The sequence below is a fragment of the Neovison vison genome, chromosome 4 (genome assembly GCF_020171115.1).
Source record: "Neovison vison isolate M4711 chromosome 4, ASM_NN_V1, whole genome shotgun sequence".
In the NCBI taxonomy this organism is placed as follows: Eukaryota; Metazoa; Chordata; class Mammalia; order Carnivora; family Mustelidae; genus Neogale; species Neogale vison.
The window spans coordinates 176,186,488-176,204,439 of NC_058094.1; the positions used below are offsets into that span (position 1 = coordinate 176,186,488).

The 17,952-nt window shown below is 38.1% G+C and overlaps 1 protein-coding gene and 1 pseudogene across 5 annotated transcripts in view; both read right to left on the reverse strand.

Annotated features, from left to right (window-relative positions):
* Window positions 1-17,952, reverse strand: part of TMEM196 (transmembrane protein 196) — a 53,057-nt gene that overhangs the window by 21,386 nt on the left and 13,719 nt on the right. The gene's annotated exons all lie outside the window — the stretch shown is intronic.
* LOC122905661 lies at window positions 1,574-1,696 on the reverse strand (annotated as a pseudogene).

The following is a 17,952-nucleotide window of genomic DNA, read 5'->3' on the forward strand; positions in this document are numbered from 1 at the left end:
TTTACTAGCGGTGCAAGTGTCCTTTCTCTCCACTTCCCTATTTAGTTAACTTCAAACTGATTTTAAATAACGCCAAACATGCATGACATCTTTCCTGTATCCTCATCCAATCTGACTGCCAGAGAGCCTTCAAGCAAGATAAACAGGGAAACTTGTAAATCAATCCTCAAAAGAGGTCAGTGGAAAATTTACAAAACTGAGAGCTGATTAAAAATTCCTCATTGCCTTAAAAGATCTAAAATAATATCTCTTAAGAACACAAATTAGGGGGCGCTTGGGTGGCTCAGTGGCTTAAGCCGCTGCCTTCAGCTCAGGTCATGATGTCAGGGTCCTGGGATAGAGTCCCGCATGGGGCTCTCTGCTCAGCAGGGGGCCTGCTTCCTCCTCTCTCTCTCTCTCTCTGCCTGCCTCTCTGCCTACTTGTGCTCTCTCTCTGTCAAATAAATAAATAAAGTCTTTAAAAAAAAAAAAGAACACAAATTAGGCTGTTAACACTAACAGATGCTGGGAAGCGACTCTGGAGAATGAGGCTTTTGAGGACCAAATTTGGGAAGGAATCATTAAATTGAAGTACAATAATGGTGCAGGAGATTTATAAACTTAAGTTAATAAAGGACCCAGGGAACATGCTGAGTTTCTGAATTGTTTCAGAACAGTTCTGAATGGTGGTTTCTGAGCCTCAATGATTTATGTTATTGATGTGATGGCTTTCAGCTTTCTCTGGATAAAGAGGACCATCATAACATAATTTTGAGCCCTCCTTCCAACCTCCCACTGATTCATTTCTTTATTATTCAGCAGCTGTCTTATCCCAGTGAAGTTGCATGGACAGTCTTCATAGTATTAAAAGGTGATACTACAGTGAATAAGAAAATGTTACATCAGAGAGCCAGACATTAGGTACTGGCTCTTAAAGGGGCAAAAAGATTAAGCCTGACATATTTTCCATTTCCTAGAATTAAGGTGTGCTTTTACCTAAAAACCCACAAAGATTGTAGGAAGAAATAATAAAGTAGAAAAAAGAAACAATTTGGGAGCATTAAAAAACAGACATGGGTAATGGGCTCTGGAGAAAATATTAAATGCTGCACTCTCCAGCAAGATCCTTCAGCACAAAGATTATTTGCCTTACTGGAAGAAAGTTTACAAGATATCTTAGCAGACAGACCTTTACCCTCATCTTCCAGTTCTTTTAGTTTGATTCCTGTTAAAGGACCCCAAATGGATACACTTTCTCAAGTATTCTGATGGGATAAATTCTCAAATTTCCAAAGTTTACTTTTTCAGAAGTTCACAACACATACTATTTGGGTTCTCTCTCCCAGTATTTCTGGGAAGGCTAAAACAACCACTCTACTATTTCCACTTTGTGGGGGGAGGAATTAAGAAGCCAAAAAAATCATACAGTAAGTCAGTGGCAGAAGTTCAATGAGAGCAGAACATGGGGGTTCCCAAATTATTACTTATTGTGCATTATACCCCATTTCATGTTAGCTCTAAGTAAATTAGAAACACCTTGTCCAAAAATGTGTTTTTTGTACCCTGTACCCTTTGGGGCAAACAATACATTATATATTAATAAAAAAATTTAAAAATTTAAACAAAAAAAGAATGACTATCACCTTAGTTTTCAATTAGCAATAATCGTGCCTCGGATAAACCTCATTGGCTACGATACTGCCTTTGGAATTTGTGTTCTCTTTTTCCTCACAGTCACTATCATTCTTGGCCTCAGCTGTGGATATAACCTAAAGTAAGTTAAGTCCCTGTCTATCACCTTAATATAACTAAAATAAGCCGATATTTTCAAAAGAACTTGATAAAAAAAAAAATCAAAGAGGGTACAAGAGCAACATTAAGGAAGGCATTGTAAGACACACAGCAGTGGTCCCCTTCCTGATGCATAGCTTGTCAGCTCTGAAGGCCCTGGGCCATCCCACTTCCCATCTGAAGGACCCAGGACCGATGATTCCAAGAGGATACCAAACTTCTGGAGAGAAAGTGTCAGGGGCCACTTTCGGGTTCAACACCACCCAATTAAAATTATTCTTTTGAGGATTCTATGAGTTAATTTGATAAAAATGGTGATTTTTTTTTTTTTTTGCATTTCATTCTGATTTCTTTCTTTTCTTTTTTTTTAAGATTTTATTTATTTATTTGACAGAGAGAGATCACAAGTAAGCAGAGAGGCAGGCAGAGAGAGAAGAGGAAGCAGGCTCCCCGCTGAACAGAGAGGCCGATGCGGGGCTTGATCCCAGGACCCTGAGATCATGACCTGAGCCAAAGGCAGAGGCTTTACCCACTGAGCCACCCAGGAGCCCTTCATTCTGATTTCTATCCAGATTTCATGAAATAACTTTGAGGACCTTTATTTTTATTCATTTTAAAATACCGAGACCATAAAAATGCCTATCTATGAGATTAGCTGATTGAGGAAAGATAAATCATAAAGAACAGGTACATTCGGTCCTGTAGGACATGCATATTCATAGGTTGGAACAGGACTATCAAAAATTCTGTTCATTGGAGTATCTGGGAAATGGGGTTGGTTGAAAGTGTTGCCTATAATTTCTGGATTGAAGTGTTGTAATCAAGAATAATGGCTAGGAGTTAGACAGAGGGAGATTTCCACTCATTACCAGGAGCATTTTTCTTATGAGTAGATGTCCACAATGTAGCCTGGGCTTCCTCAGAACAGGAATGAGGTCCCTCCGGGAATGTTTGGAGAGTGACTGAATGGCCACCTCTGAGGGTGCAGAGTACAGTTCTGACAAGAGATTGAAGTAGGATTCTATGAAATATACTGACATTCTGATTGAGATTTACCACATGGCTACAGGATCCATTTTCAAAGAAGTGGAGTGTAGTGACCAGAAGTGGCACTGCAATCTACCTCTGATGCAACAGAAGACATTTCAGGCTCCTCAGCATCTTGGGCTGTTTGCTGTTGTGACCATAAATTAGCCAGGACAATGTATACAGGTATGGTTAATTGCCACTACCGAATATAGAAAGCCAGGTAACAATTTACTGTAAGTGCAGAAACAGCCGTGCTATTTTTACCTTTCTTTTTATTTAAGGTTAATAATAGATGACTCTTTACGGCATCTATTATAACTGGCATCCACAGACAGATTTTATAGTTTAGGCCACTTGCCAAAACATTAGTTAATTTATATTCTTTATAGTGCTGTGGGAGTTGGGGGATTTTAATACTTTGCCTAGAACCTCAGCAGGAAGGAACTACAGCCAGATCTAGATTTAGAACTTAGGGTGACGTGATCAAGATGGTGATATAGATTGATCCTGACTTTGCTCCCCCTCGTGAGAAGAAGTAACAGCTATTCAGGAAGATCCCACTGAAAGAACTGTGGAACACGGGGGTGAGACTGAAGCACCCCACGGCCCCACAGAGACCAAGATAGACTATATTTGTAGGGTAAGAAAGGCAGCGACATATTGACCACATTGCCCCTCCCCCAGACCACACGTCACCGTGAAGCCAAGTCTTGCATGAGCCTCTGGTTCCTCCAGCGAGAAAAAAGAGAACCCAGAAGGGATAACCAACCCTACCAGCACTGTGGGTCATTTTGTGGGAGCCCCTACTCTGACCTCATACCATGGGGATTAAAGGGGAAATCTAGGGGATTTAACCATCAGGAATGTGACTGTGATAGAGAAGCAGGGGAGAGGTTTGCAACCACCAGCACACGGATCTCAGTAGAATGAGTTTGTACCTGAGCTGGTATTGCCCAAGGGAACCCAACCACCATCTCTGTCCACCTGTAGAACCAGGTCAGGGGCACACACAAACTAACCAGGGAACTCAACAGGGTGCAGATATGCCTGATTCAGATACCCAGTGAGGAGTTCTGCCGGCCCTAGAGCCCGATTTGCCCATGCACAGGGAGAGAGCTGATTCACAGCCTTCCCTGCTGTGGGGAGTGTTTTCTGGGCCCATCTGACCAGAACGGCTGGCAACAAGCCCTGAAGCTGTACGGCCCAGTGGCACTCAAGCAGAGAGCAGGAAGGCAGAGCTGAACGCCCCTAGAGCAAAGCTAGTACCAGATGTGGAGCCCAAAGTCAGCAGAAGAAAGGATATAATAGAGATTAGAGCAGAAACAAATGTAGGAGAGAATGGAAAAGCAATAGAAAAGATGAACCAAACTAAGAATTGGTTCTTTGAAAAGATAAACAAAATAGATAAACCCTTACTTAGACTAATCAAGGAAAAGAGAAAGGACCCAATAAACAAATAATAAATGAAAAAAAAAAAAGAGAGAGACATTATAACTGATACCTAAAAAGACTCCAAATAGGGACGCCTGGGTGGCTCAGTTGGTTGGACGACTGCCTTCGGCTCAGGGCGTGATCCTGGAGTCCCGGGATCGAGTCCCGCATCAGGCTCCCAGCTCCATGGGGAGTCTGCTTCGCTCTCTGACCTTCTCCTCGCTCATGCTCTCTCTCACTGTCTCTCTCTCTCAAATAAATAAATAAAATCTTTAAAAAAAAAAAAAAAAAGACTCCAAATAGCCAAACAAATCCTGAGATAAAAAGGACAAAGCAGGAGGCATCACACTTCCTGAATTCTGCAGGTACTATAAAGTGATAGTCATCAAAACAGTATGGTACTGGCATTAAAACAGAAAAACAGAACAATAGAATAGACTCATGAGCCCAGAAATAAGCTGACGCATATACACTCAACTACTATTTGACAAGATGTTCAACAGAGAAATAAATGGTGCTGAGATAATTGGATAGTCACATGTAAAAGAATGAAACTATCTTACCACTCACAAAAAGTAACTCAAAATGCATTAAAGACTTCAATGTAAAACCTAAAACCATGAAACTTCTAGAAGAAAGTATAGGAAGAAATCTGTTTAACATGGATCTTGATAATGATTTTTTGAGTATGACACTTAAAGCACCTACAACAAAATAAAAAATAAACACGTGGGACTAGATCAAACTAAAAAGGCAACTGCACAGCAAAAGAAACTGTCAACAAAGTGAAAAGAGAACCTACAGAATGGGGAAGAAAATTTGCAATCATATATCTGATAAGGGATTAATATCCAGAATATCTAAATATATAACCAAAATATATTAAAAAACACATACAATTCAATATATTAAAAACTAAAACCAAACCAAGCAAAACAATTAAAAAACAGGCAAAGGACCTGAATCGACATTTCTATAAGGACAACATGTACGCGAACAGATGCTCATCATTACTAGTCATTAAGGAAATGCAAATTAAAGCCATAATGAGATACTACCTCATGCTCATTAGGATGGCCATTATCAAAAAGATAAGAGATAACATTTGTTGAGCCCTTGCTAGATATCAGGCTCTGGGCTAAACATTTTAAACACATCACCTAATTTAAGTCACATATTCAGTTGAGAAAATTGATCCTCAGACAAATTTTTCAAAGCATACCACTGGCATTTGGTACAAGCGGTATTCCAACACTGGCCTTTCTAACTCTAGCAGCTGAACTAATTTAGGATTTTCTAATAATAATTTTACCCCAACTCTTTGTTAGGGTAGTGATGCAATGGGAACAGATGAAGGAAGGTCCACAGATAAATTACCAAATTGTGGTAAGGGAACTTTTCCCCCTAAAGGCTACTGGATCCTAGTCTTTAAAGAAGTATTCTCCTACCACTTGGTGGCAGTAGCTACCAATTAATTCACAGCCCTGTTTTTCAATTTAACTTCAGTCGTGGTCTGTCTTCTATATGGGAGCAGTTCTTTAAAAAAATTTCTCCTTTCAATTAATTAACCTTTTCATGTAATACATTTATTTCCAATAAATAAATATATTTATTATTACTATTATTAATTATTGTCTTGGATATCATTCAGTTCTGTGGATTTCCCGTTAGAATAAAGGTCACAGGTAAAGACAATAGAAAAGTTTCCAGTTTCCTCCATTCAACCTACAGCTTCAGAGGTGTTCGCTGTGTGGCTGACCAAAATCGGATAATTTCAGAGCTTGGAAAGAACAGACAGGATGGCTTATCAAACTGTAAATAGAAGGGAACTTATAATCAATAAGTATTAGCGTGGGATTATAATAATCAAGAAACTTCAAGCATGTTTTCTCAATCCACATGTACAGTCCATTTCACAGAAGACTAAGCGAAGGTCCAGAGAAGTCTAAGTGATCTTACAAAAGAGACCCCGGGAGTATACAGCTAAGAAATGGCAGAAGCAGAATTCAAATCCTGATCACTCTGACGCCCAAGTGTGTGCACTCTTCCCTGTCTCATCCTACCTTTCTGACAATGGTATTATTATTCTAAAGAAGAAAGCAGTCAAAAGATTGCTGATTTTCAGGATCAAAAGGGAATATTAAAATTCTAAGGATGTTTAACTCTCCAATATAGATAGAGACAAGAAAAAGAAAGGAGTTTATGGTCATAAAGAATATATTTAGTTTAGCTTTAAAGTCAGGTAGAAAGTTAAAGTAGTCTACCAAAATGAACTAAGACAAACCTTTTTTGGGGAGGTGCAGGTAATAGTAGTCTTAAATAATTGTATGGAACTATGTGAAAGCAGAAGACTGAACTAAGGTACTAAAATTTAGGACTTGAAATCATGGTATTTTTCATATTTTAGAATATGTTAGGCCATGATGAAATGCTACAACACCATTTTAACAAAATAGCAGACTACAAAACTAGGCACATTTTGTTCTTATGTTGCAAAAATTATTATTTTCATACATGCAAAGCCAGGGCAATAATATCACAATGTAAACAGTGACTTTGTCTGAGTGGTGGGATCACTGGTCATTTTAATGTCATTTTGGCTCTTTTATATTTTCCCAATTCTCTAATGAAAGTTTTATAAAATAATAGGACGTTTCATTTAATCTTTCCAGAACTTTGTTCTGATCACAAGATGCCATGTTGATCTATGGCGTTAGCATTTAGGAATTAATGAACATAAAAAGACAGGAAAAAAGGCAACAGAGGCAACTTTCTTAAAAGTGATAGAGAACCTCCTCATAAAGTATACTTTGGAAAGAGCTCATCAAAATATTTTACTTGATGGCTTTTAAGTTCCCACCATGTGAATGATTTATCTGAATTAAGTCACAGAATCCCCAAAGGGCATCCATTTAAAATCCATCCTATAACTTGGGTGGGTTTTACACACAAAAAATTAGTATCCATGTAGGAAAAACACCATTTTCCTGCTTTTTGTGTATGTGAGAATCCTCTATAATAATCCAGAGCAGTGCTAAATGTCCTGGAGAGTCCTGGTTTCAGGGAAAGTGAAGGTCAAGGTTTTTTGTGAGTTTGCCTTGTATTCATTAACAGCTCCTCCAGATTCCCCTCCTTCCTTAATCCTCTTTCTTCCAAATAAACAACTTTCACAAACAGTTCTGCTTACTGAGGCTAAGCTCCATCTGTTGTGTTGGAAACTAGAATGCCAGTGAATCCTAAGGTGTCCAACATCAATATTATTTGCAATTCTGACTTGACAAGAGTCTTTCCAGTTTATGATGGAGCTCTTTCACTAAGGGAGGCGGGATTTTTCAACTTAAAGTCATTCTGATTGTCAGAAAGTTTTTTCTTTCATTAAGCCTGAAGCCTTTATGCCTGTGATACCCACCCACTGCCCCCGCGTATGACAAATACACCATTTAACCTTGTGTTTTCTCTAGGGCAAGCATGCTCGGTTTCTCAGCCATCTTTGTCACCATTCTTTCTTACACCTTCTGTTGACTCTCTCTCTCCCTTTCTCTCTATCGCTTTTTACTTTTTAAAGTAGGTTCCACACCCAGCATGGAGCCCGGTGCGGGCCTTAAACTCATATAACCCTGAGATCAAGACCTGAGCTGCAATCAAAAGTCGGACACTTAACTGACTTGAGCCACCCCAGTACCCCACTGTCTCTGTGTCTCTTTAAGAAAAAAATGCCAGCCATGGAATAGCCTGGTAAGCAAATCAATAAATTGGCAGACCACCTTCTTTTAGCCAGGAGATTTCTTTCTAACAAATTTCCAGCTCTTTGATGTTCTTAACCATTATTACTTCTGGCCCATAACATTTGCCCTCCCTGATGGTATCTTCATCTCACGAGATCCAACACGCATCAGCCCTTACCTACCAAGACTGGCTGTCGAGTGGGAGACACTTTTAAGCGCGGGCCCTGTGGTGTTCTATACCAGTTGCCGGCCATTTTGTACTCTCGGAAAGCACAACACAGATTAAAATATACTGGGCCTACAACGTGTAGAAGTCTATAAACAAACACCATCCACTATCCATTTCCTTTCCTTTATGAGTAGTTGTATAATTTACAGAGCCCAAAAGAAATGACATCATTCCCTCAGAAATAAAGTGAGGCTTGCACAATTTGTAACCAAAGTACAGCTTCAGGATCTGTGAAGGAGGAACAATCATGTATTATGTCTTTTCAAATATTTGTTTTAAAGATTACAATTTCATAATGCTCGTTTCCGTGAATAGTGTTTTGTTCCCGAAGGTCTGTGAGGAGTAACTACAGTGGCTGGAACACGCTGAAGGGACTGGTTAAAATGTAACGTGATTTTAAGATTTACTCTGATTTCAGGGGGAAACAGTAAGAAGAACATCCAATTGGATAAAAGGGATATTACGGTTATTTTGGGTTTTAGTGCAGAAGTAGGAAGAAGGGGGTTGGCATGATTTTTCTGCTAAATCGCATGAAGAGGAAACACATATATTGGGAGAGAAAATAACCCCTTTGCCCTGACAAGATAGATAGTGTGATGGTTATGCATCAGCTGGCAGAATGAGATTACAAGTAGGAAAAAGGCGTTTGTGATGGCTTTTCATATTGAATTTGCTGGGTACTCTGGAACATTAGAGGAGTCATATGTAGGCCCCAGGACATTTCTCAATCTGGGGATAGGTTAGTTGGTGGGTGCTGTCGACTAGGGTCTGGGATTTAGAATCAGTACTGTTCTTTATGGGCAGAGCTTAAAAGATACTGCATATCTTTCTATATATAGCATAACGGTTCGGAGTACAGACTTTGGAGTAAGGAAAACATGGGCTTTAAATTTGGCTATGCCACACATATTAGTGGGACTTCTAGCATCTACTTAAACTCTCTGAATCTCAACTTCCCCATCTGTAAAATAGGCCCACTGCTACAAGTATCTTAAAACTTGCCTTGCAGTGCTATTAAAAGGATTAATGAGATGATGTTTATGATGTTTATGATACACTTGGTATAATTTCTAGTACCCAATATACCACAAATAAGTGAAGTTATTAATAAAATTATTAAAATTATATATATATATATTTAGTTTCTGATAAGTACAGACCAGTATCTGAATTCCTGATAGGAATTATAAAAACATATTTTAGATATTCATTCTTTGTTTTGTTTTGTTTTGTTCTCATTCACAGAATCTTGCCATGGGCCAAAAACTGTGTGTAACTTTGCTCTTGTTCCCTCCCTCATGGAGGTGGGTTGTTCCATATCAAATCAGTATGTACCCACTGATGTATGCACTATTGTTTTCTCTAATTTCCAGCAGTGATATGAGGAGCAGCAATTAACAAGACTTTAAGGCTTACTAGTGGAGTATCTTTTAGAAAGTAATTATCAGATGTATTAATTTCTATTTGATGTGGAGAAAGTCTTCTAAGTGTTCCCAATAATGTTTGCCGCTGCACGTGGTATTTCAAAGCAAAATGACACGTCTAAAGTGGGTCCATGTTCCAAGAGACCAGAGAATAACACAGGATGTTGGTCACCATGAAAGCGTCATCTATTTTTAGCTCAGCCTACAATCATTCTACAGCTCAGTGTGCTCACAGCCAGATGCATGGGAGTCAACAAAAGAGATCCAGCAGGGAGATTATGCTCACAAAATAGGAGTTTCAAATCTGCTTCCCCTCATTCCTCTCTTGTTTCTATCAGTCTAACCACTATTTTCACAAAACTCAGAGGTACTTTTGATTCCCTCCCTTTCCGTATCATTTCTACCAATCCAGTAACTGTGTGCCATGAATTCCACACCCACAGTGGACCTCTTATTTCATTCAGGCCCTCGCCAGCCAGATAATCCCCTGGATTATCTAAGAGCTTTCTAGAGAACCTCTCTGCCTCTCTTTCCGGAACATCATTTGAAGTCCATTCTAAGCATGATTTTTAGTATCTCACTCCTTCATACAATTTTTTTTTAATGACTCATCAAATGTCTTGGCTTGTTATCAGAGCCTAGATGGCTAGTTCCAATCCAGTTTGCAAACCCCTGCTGATACCCTACAGCCAAACTGGACTTAATAATCCTTGTATATATTCACTGTATCATCTTTGCTTATATCCACTTTTCCACTTACAAAATTCTGTTCTTATTCTTACCTATTCTCCAGGGCCCATCTCAAGTTTTCTGACCAGATGTGATTCCACTTTTTTTTCTGATTTCTCATAGTATCTTGTGTGCATCTTTTTGGAACTTGTTACATTTTGATTCAGTTATTTTCATGTTTATTACCTGTATCACTAGACATTAAGCTCCTTGAGAGATGTTTTTCATATTTATAACTACCACCAAGACCCTGCTCCCAAACAGAATACTTAGAATGGTCCCTGGTGTACAGTACACACTTAGGAAATTGTTGGAATGGAAGAGGAAGGTCTTTGGTCATGGTGCTGATCAAGCAGTAGGTTCTCACTAATTGTTTGTTGAATAAAGTAATACATATAGTTTTTATTCCTACCTTCAGTAAAATTGCTCATTCCAAGATTATCAATGATACTCTACTGACTATTCTTTTATTTTTGGAATAGTCTCTGCACAGGATTCCATTCCACACCCCTGACTGCCCTCCTCCTTTTCTGTCCTTCACTCATCAGTCCCACCATTGGGTTCATTTTCTCCTACCCTTACTCTCTGCTGGTATTGCTGAAGGGTCAGTTCTCACTCTGTACTCTTCGCAGCTTTCACTACTACTTCTCTGCCAAAAACTCACATCTATACATCGAGTACTGGCCTCCATCTGAACTCAGAAACAGAGTTCTAACTGTATTTTTCACAAAGATGCCCTTCCCCCAATATCAAACTACACATTTTTATCTTTCTTTATTCACTTCTACTGCTTCAGTTATTATATTTGGTGGCAGAAATCCATTATTTTGGTCTTTATAATTTATTTACCCATTTTCTGGCAATCCTACCTCTTTTTTTCTGCTGAGGAAGTCACTGTCCCTCACTTTCAGTCATGTGTTTCCTACCTCCCACAGCCCTGTGAACCAGCTTTAATGAATTGGATGTTCTGTCCTCCTCGTCACAGCGATTGCTTCAGAGATGACCACAAGATACAAGTAAGGCCAACCAGAGGGAATGAGAATAAATTCTAGAAATTTTGTTTCGTCATTCAGGGAGGCAGACTATCTTTTCCACTGGCTTAGGCATGGTGATGGTGTGATCCAAGAACTGCTAGTCAACTGCTAGTCATTGATAATCTTGGAATGAGCAATTTTACTGAAGGTAGGAATAAAAATTATATGTATTACTTATTCAACAAACAATTAGTGAGAACCTACTGCTTGATCAGCACCATGACCAAAGACCTTCCTCTTCCATTCCAGAAAAAATCAACCAGAAAAAATCAGGCACTGAGGTGCCTCACAAAAGTACTTGGCACTCAGAACGTCCTAATCATTTCTTGAAGATACTGAGAAAATATTCTCCTGAAAATACTGTTATCATCCCCCTGAAGATATTATCCTCCTCCAAAACTTCTCAATTCTGGAAATAGTATAGCCATCCACTGAGTTCTCACTCTTGACATCTGGGACTCTTTACTGACACCTCATTCAAACTCTTATGTATGTCAGTGAACCACACAGTATTCTTTTTGTCTTCAGAATATAGCTGAAATAGATGTGCTTCTGTTCACTCCCATTGCTTTCACTCTGTTCTAAACCACTATCATCTCTCAACTGTATTATAGCAAAAGCTTCCGAGTTTGTTTTTTTTTATCCTTGCCTTCATCAAACCCACTTTTCTCTGAACTTGTTACTTCCACATTCCAAATATTTCAATTTTATTCCATTGCCTTTAAGAAAAAACTCAAAATCTTTACATGGTCTATGAAGTGTTTCATAATCTGCTTTCCTTTACAGCCTCAGTCTTCATTGATTTCTCTCTTAACTTCTTGGAACTCATCAAATTCCTTCTTCCTCAAAGACTTGACATCTGATGTTTTCATAGCCTGAAATACTACTATTCATCTCTGACTGGCTAACTGTTATTCCAATTTTAATATTACCTAAATATTACTTCTTCATAGATGACCCCCTCTGAACTGTCTGGACTGAGTTCCCATTTTAAGCTCTTACAGCACTCTGACTTTTCCCCTTTGTATCATCATGATTAAATACTTGCTTGTATATTTATTTGTTTAATGTTTGCATCCCTACCACAGACTGTGTCTTGAAGGCAGGAACATTATCTTCTTGTTCTTTACAGTAACTCTAGAATATAACATAAGGTCTATTATAAATTGATGGATGAATATTTCATGAATAAATGAATCAAAGATGCACAGCTTGTCTAAACTTAATTTGTTTTCTTGCCCTACAGACCTGCCTCTGTTTTTGTTTTTCTGAGCACAGTATACTCTCATTCTCTTTAACCAGGGCAGAGAGTCAGCCTTAATTTCCAATCTCTTCAACTCTTATTTTTCATAGCTGTTTCCCACCAAGTCATCTTGAATCTGCCTCCATAAAATTTCTCATGTATGCCCTTTTTATTTCCATTGTGCCTAAAGTAAGCTTCCTTCTGATTCTAAATTTTAACCTGAAAGATGTACATAATCCCCCTGGCTCTAATTCTTCACACTGCTGCCTAGGTGATTATTCCTAAAATACATGTTGACTCATGTTACTTCTATCCTCAGAACCTTTAAAACATTCTTAGAACCATCTATTTCTTAAAAAGTATGCAATTCAAATTCCATAGTATACTCTATATTCCTCAAGTTCCCTACAGTTAGGTCAAGCCTACCTCTCTATATTCTCTTCTTTCTGCATATTGTATGTTCTGAAGCCAACATGCTTTTAACGATTCTCAAGCTCTCTGTGCATCATGTCTCTGCCAGTCTGGAATGCCTTTCCTTCTTCCCTTCCCAATAAGCCCTCACTACTTTATTTTTTCAGACGTGCCACCAAAGGCACATCCTCCATGAAGTCTTCTGTCTCTCTTTACTTTCCTTTGTGTATCCACAGGATGTTCCTACACTGCATTCTGTATTTAACCGTATTTATTTGGATTTAGTAGGAGACAATATAGTTTAGGGATAAGAATGGCTTCTCTACAGTCAAATGGGCTGGGTTTGAATCATGGTTTCATCATTTTCAATCTCTGTGACTTTGAGGAATTTTCTTAAATTATGTGCCACAGTTTTCTCTTTAATTGAATGCGTAAGAGAACACACTTCATAGAACTGCTGTAAATAACTGGATAAAACAACTGGGTCAAAGCACTTAGAAAGATTTAAATGTTCAATATCTGTTTCTTTGTTTTGTTTTGTTTTGTTTGCATACGTCTGTGCTATCGGCTGTAAAGCTCCTGGATCCAGAGTACAGATAATTATCTCTATCTACCTCCAAATTAGCAACAAAGTACTTCATTTAAAGTAAAACCAGTAATTGTCAAATTGATTAATTGGGAAGCTCTAGGGTCCTGTATATCTTGAGGCTTTGTATTACCACAACTGCCTCAAGAAGATCCTGTTAAACGTCTTGTTAAAGTAGCAAATATTTAGGAAAACAAGGAAAGGTTAGGGAGAATTATTAGAATTTTTTAAAAAGGGAGATGATGTGAAAACATTATCAAAAATATTGTAATTGCAACTCTAAACAGGAGAATACACAAAGGAATCTTATATAAAGAAGCTGAAGACTTAAAGTAAATGATAGTAGGGCTTGGTAAGTGTTGTTACCAAAGTGCATCTTTTGATGGAACTCTTCTTTGTAATTCCCGGGCTGAGAGGTTATGATCAGAGACTCTTGAGAAAAGTCTGTACTTTAGAACAGAACCCTATGCTCCCATTCAGTCCTCCTTTGTCATTTTAACTGCATTAGGCACCTCAACTAAATTCTCCTGGGCTTAACTTTTAAAGTGAGGGAGTTGGATTAGATGGGATTCCTGCGTTCCTTCTTGCTCTGACACTCTCTGATCACTAATCTAAGTGGCCCTGTTTTCTCCCTCCACTCATTTTTAGCAGACATTTCCCAGTATTTATGAGGTATTTTTTAAGTATCTACCACGACACTATCACAGTTCTCTGACACAGAATATGCCATTTGTAATGAAATGATATTCTCCATTCCCTTTACAGAAATGAGGAGACTAATACTAATATCATATGGTTATGGATCAAAAGAAACAATCCAGGTGAAAGTGCTCTTCCTGTGGTACATGGTGGGTGCCGATAAAAGTTTATATTCTCCCCCTAATTGGAAATTTTTTTCTTAAACCTCAAGATCCTGTAAATATATTAAGTTGGTCGGTGAAGTCTTTTCAACCCCTCAATGCACTCCTAGTCAGAACCTAACAAAATATATTATATTCAAGTCTCTTGTAATACTGATGTACTGATCATATTCTGTGGTAATTATTCACTACCCATCTGTCATTCCAAAAGGTTCTGAACTGTTAGTCAGGTGTTACATATTTGTAATCTTTAAAACTTTAGCACTAACACAGGACCTCACACATACAAAAAGTTCAATGAATACTTGCTGATGAATGGATGAATGAATGGTTGAATTTCCAGTTAGTAGAAGAAGTGGGAAAATCCTCTCTTCTCTCAAAACACTTTTGGTACTTGGCAAATGATACCTGTAATCCTCTTAATGAAAATTCACCCGCAGACTTGGATTTCACCATTTCAACAAGAAAGACTGAAACACTTTGTCATGGGGGCAAGTAACTTGGGTGTCCATTTTGGGAAATACCAATGGAAAACTTAGCAGTTTCTGCTGTCTCTACTAGTCAACTAAGTCAATTTAGCCTTCCAGTTCACTAATAACTCAAATTGTCTTGAAGGCTTTCCTCATCCATCTTAGATAAACAAAGCATGAAGATTTTCTGACTAGATAATTACTTCTCTTCATAGGAAAAATGTATCTAGATGAGAGAAATTAGAAATCTAACATAAGCCAAAGATTTGAGTCTCTTATACAACTTTGCAGTTTCTTATAGTTACCTTAAAAAAGAAAAAGATGAAAAATAATATATTTTATTCAACTCAATATATTCAAGTTATTACCATTTCTCCATAGACTCAACATTAAACAACTGAAATATTTAATAGTTCTTTTTTCCATACTCAATCCTTGAAATCCAAGTGTATATTTTATACTTATGGGACATCTCAACTTAGATCAGCTACATTTAAAGTGGTTAACAGATATATGTGGCTAATGGCTACTCTATTTGTGCAAATCTAGATGATACCTAATTCTAGTTATGGTCACAAGTTGAAGAAGACAGTTTCCACCCTAAGTATCTTTTTCTTTCTTTCTTTCCTTCTTTCTTTCTTTCTTTCTTTCTTTCTTTCTTTCTTTCTTTCTCTTTTTTTTTTAGAGAGAGGGAGAGAGCGAGCAAGCGAGCCTGTGAACAGAGGAATGGGGCAGAGGGAGATAGAGAACCTTCAAGCAAATTCTTCATTCACTGAGCATAGAGGCCGACATGGGGCTTGATCCCAGGGCCTTGAAATCATGACCTGAACCAAAACCAAGAGTCTGAGGCTTAACCAACTGAGCTACTCAGGCACCCCTTCCTCCCAAATATCTAATCACCCAGAAGACAGGAAGCCTTCCTAAATTAGTTAATTTCAGTTATGTGTGAGCTCTAGAGGCAACTTATTTTCAAGGGCCTGGCTTTCCTGATAAGCCATTGGGGGATGTCTGCCAAACTTCTATCTTTTAACTCATCTAATACTTTTACCTTGAAACTTCCTCAACTCTTCATATATCCCTCTAAGACTTTTTTGCATGTCTGGGTCCCTAAGATGTTTGGTGATACCTCCAGCTACAGCTGAAAAGACATTAGCAAAATCAGTTAAAGTTATATTTCTTTCTCAAAAAAACTGTCCCTTTGAGAAAATCATTTACTTTATAAGTGATTAGGGTATAAAGGTGGTGAATACTGATTTTCTTTCATAAGAAGGAAAATGTCTTAACGTCACAATAGAAAATTCATCTTACCCTATCACTAGTAAATACACTCTGCTATAACTATAGTCAAGGATGCATTTATGGAAAAGTGTACTTTTTTTAATATGGCCTTTTTAATTAACACATAATGTATTATTTGCTTCAGGGGTACAGGTTAATACAGCCTTTTAAAAGTCATCTATTTTTATAAAATATTTTGACATTTTTTAAAAACAGTATTGAATGAAGGCATACTACACACACACACGCGCACACACACACACACATTTGTTCCTACTTGCTTCAGGAAAATTATGTACTAAATCCAATTGTTAATTAGGATTTCTATATGTTCGAATTAAAAAGAAAACCCTCAGACAGAAAATATTCAGAACAACAGGACCTTGACATTCCCTGTCCAAGCTCTTCAAATGTGTATAGTTTGATAAATGAGCTTTGGAGTCTCTTTTTTAAAGGCTTCTTGAGCACAGTTTGCTTGCTTACCTAATGGATGACTAGCTCTTGTGGGTTTAGAAATACTAGCTAACCTTTAAAAATTACCTTCAATTTCCCTGTTGCTTTGGAAAAGCACCATGGAGAACATGCCAAAGTTTCTGAAGAAAACTGTTTCCTTGAAACTCCCAACTGGGAGGAGTCCCTTAAAATTTGTTAAAATCCTTATATCCTCATGATAGTTGAGCAGTGCCAATAATTTGAGACCATTCCTGTTCAGTGTGAGGCAGTGACCGAAAAACTGCATTTTCCTTTTGGTTGAGCATTTTCCTTAGGGATTACTTAATATTTTGAGGCATCTGTGAGAACTGTGTTGGACTAAGAATTAGATGACTTGCCCTTCTGTCCTGGTTCTACAGTCAGACAGGAGGGCTAGGTCTCTGAGCTTTAGTTTACTTACCTGTAAAAGGATGAATTATTTCTACGTTTCCATCCAGTTTATACTGTGTGACTTAATTATAATTCTCAACCGAATGAGGAAACATTTTAATGGTGTTCTCTTCTTTACCCTTAGCTATGCTAGACCTCAGATGAGATAGAAAACACAAGAGCCATCAGCAATTCCACTCACTGTTTGCCATTAAGTGTGACAAACTGTATCTTCAGTCATACTCATCTTGCTTTCTTTTCTTAATATACAAAAATAAAATTTAACAACACAAAACCTGTACTTCATCTCTAAATTCAATCACCCTTCATCTACTCAGATTTTCTCCTCCATTATTGACCTCAGCAAGGAAAAGCGTTCCAAAATCTCCCTTCAAAACAAAAACCTTCCTTGACTCTAAATCCTTTTATATCAATTGCTCTGTTTACACAGACCCTTCACCACCTTACTTACTGTTTCCATATTCTTACTTCTCACTCTATCTTTAGCAGACTTCGCACTGGAGTATATGTCCATGACTTCAACTGCTTTCGCTAAGATCTGCAATGACTTCCACGTTGCAGCCCTCATCTTACACGGAAGCTCTCTCCTTTGGACTTCTCTGACACCACAGTCTCCTGGTTTTCCACACAGTTCTCTGATCACAACTTCTCAGTCTCTCTTTTCTACCTCTTCATCAGGATCCAGCTTCTGAATTTTATATTAAAGGTTTTGTTTTGGGTGGTTTCAACCAGTAATGTGGCTTTAAAAATATCTTTAAATGTGCTTAAGGTATTAACAGACTACTCCCTTGTTTAGCTTTCTAGCACAGTCTTGTGTTCTGGACTGTAGACCCATCTGACAGTTCACAGGA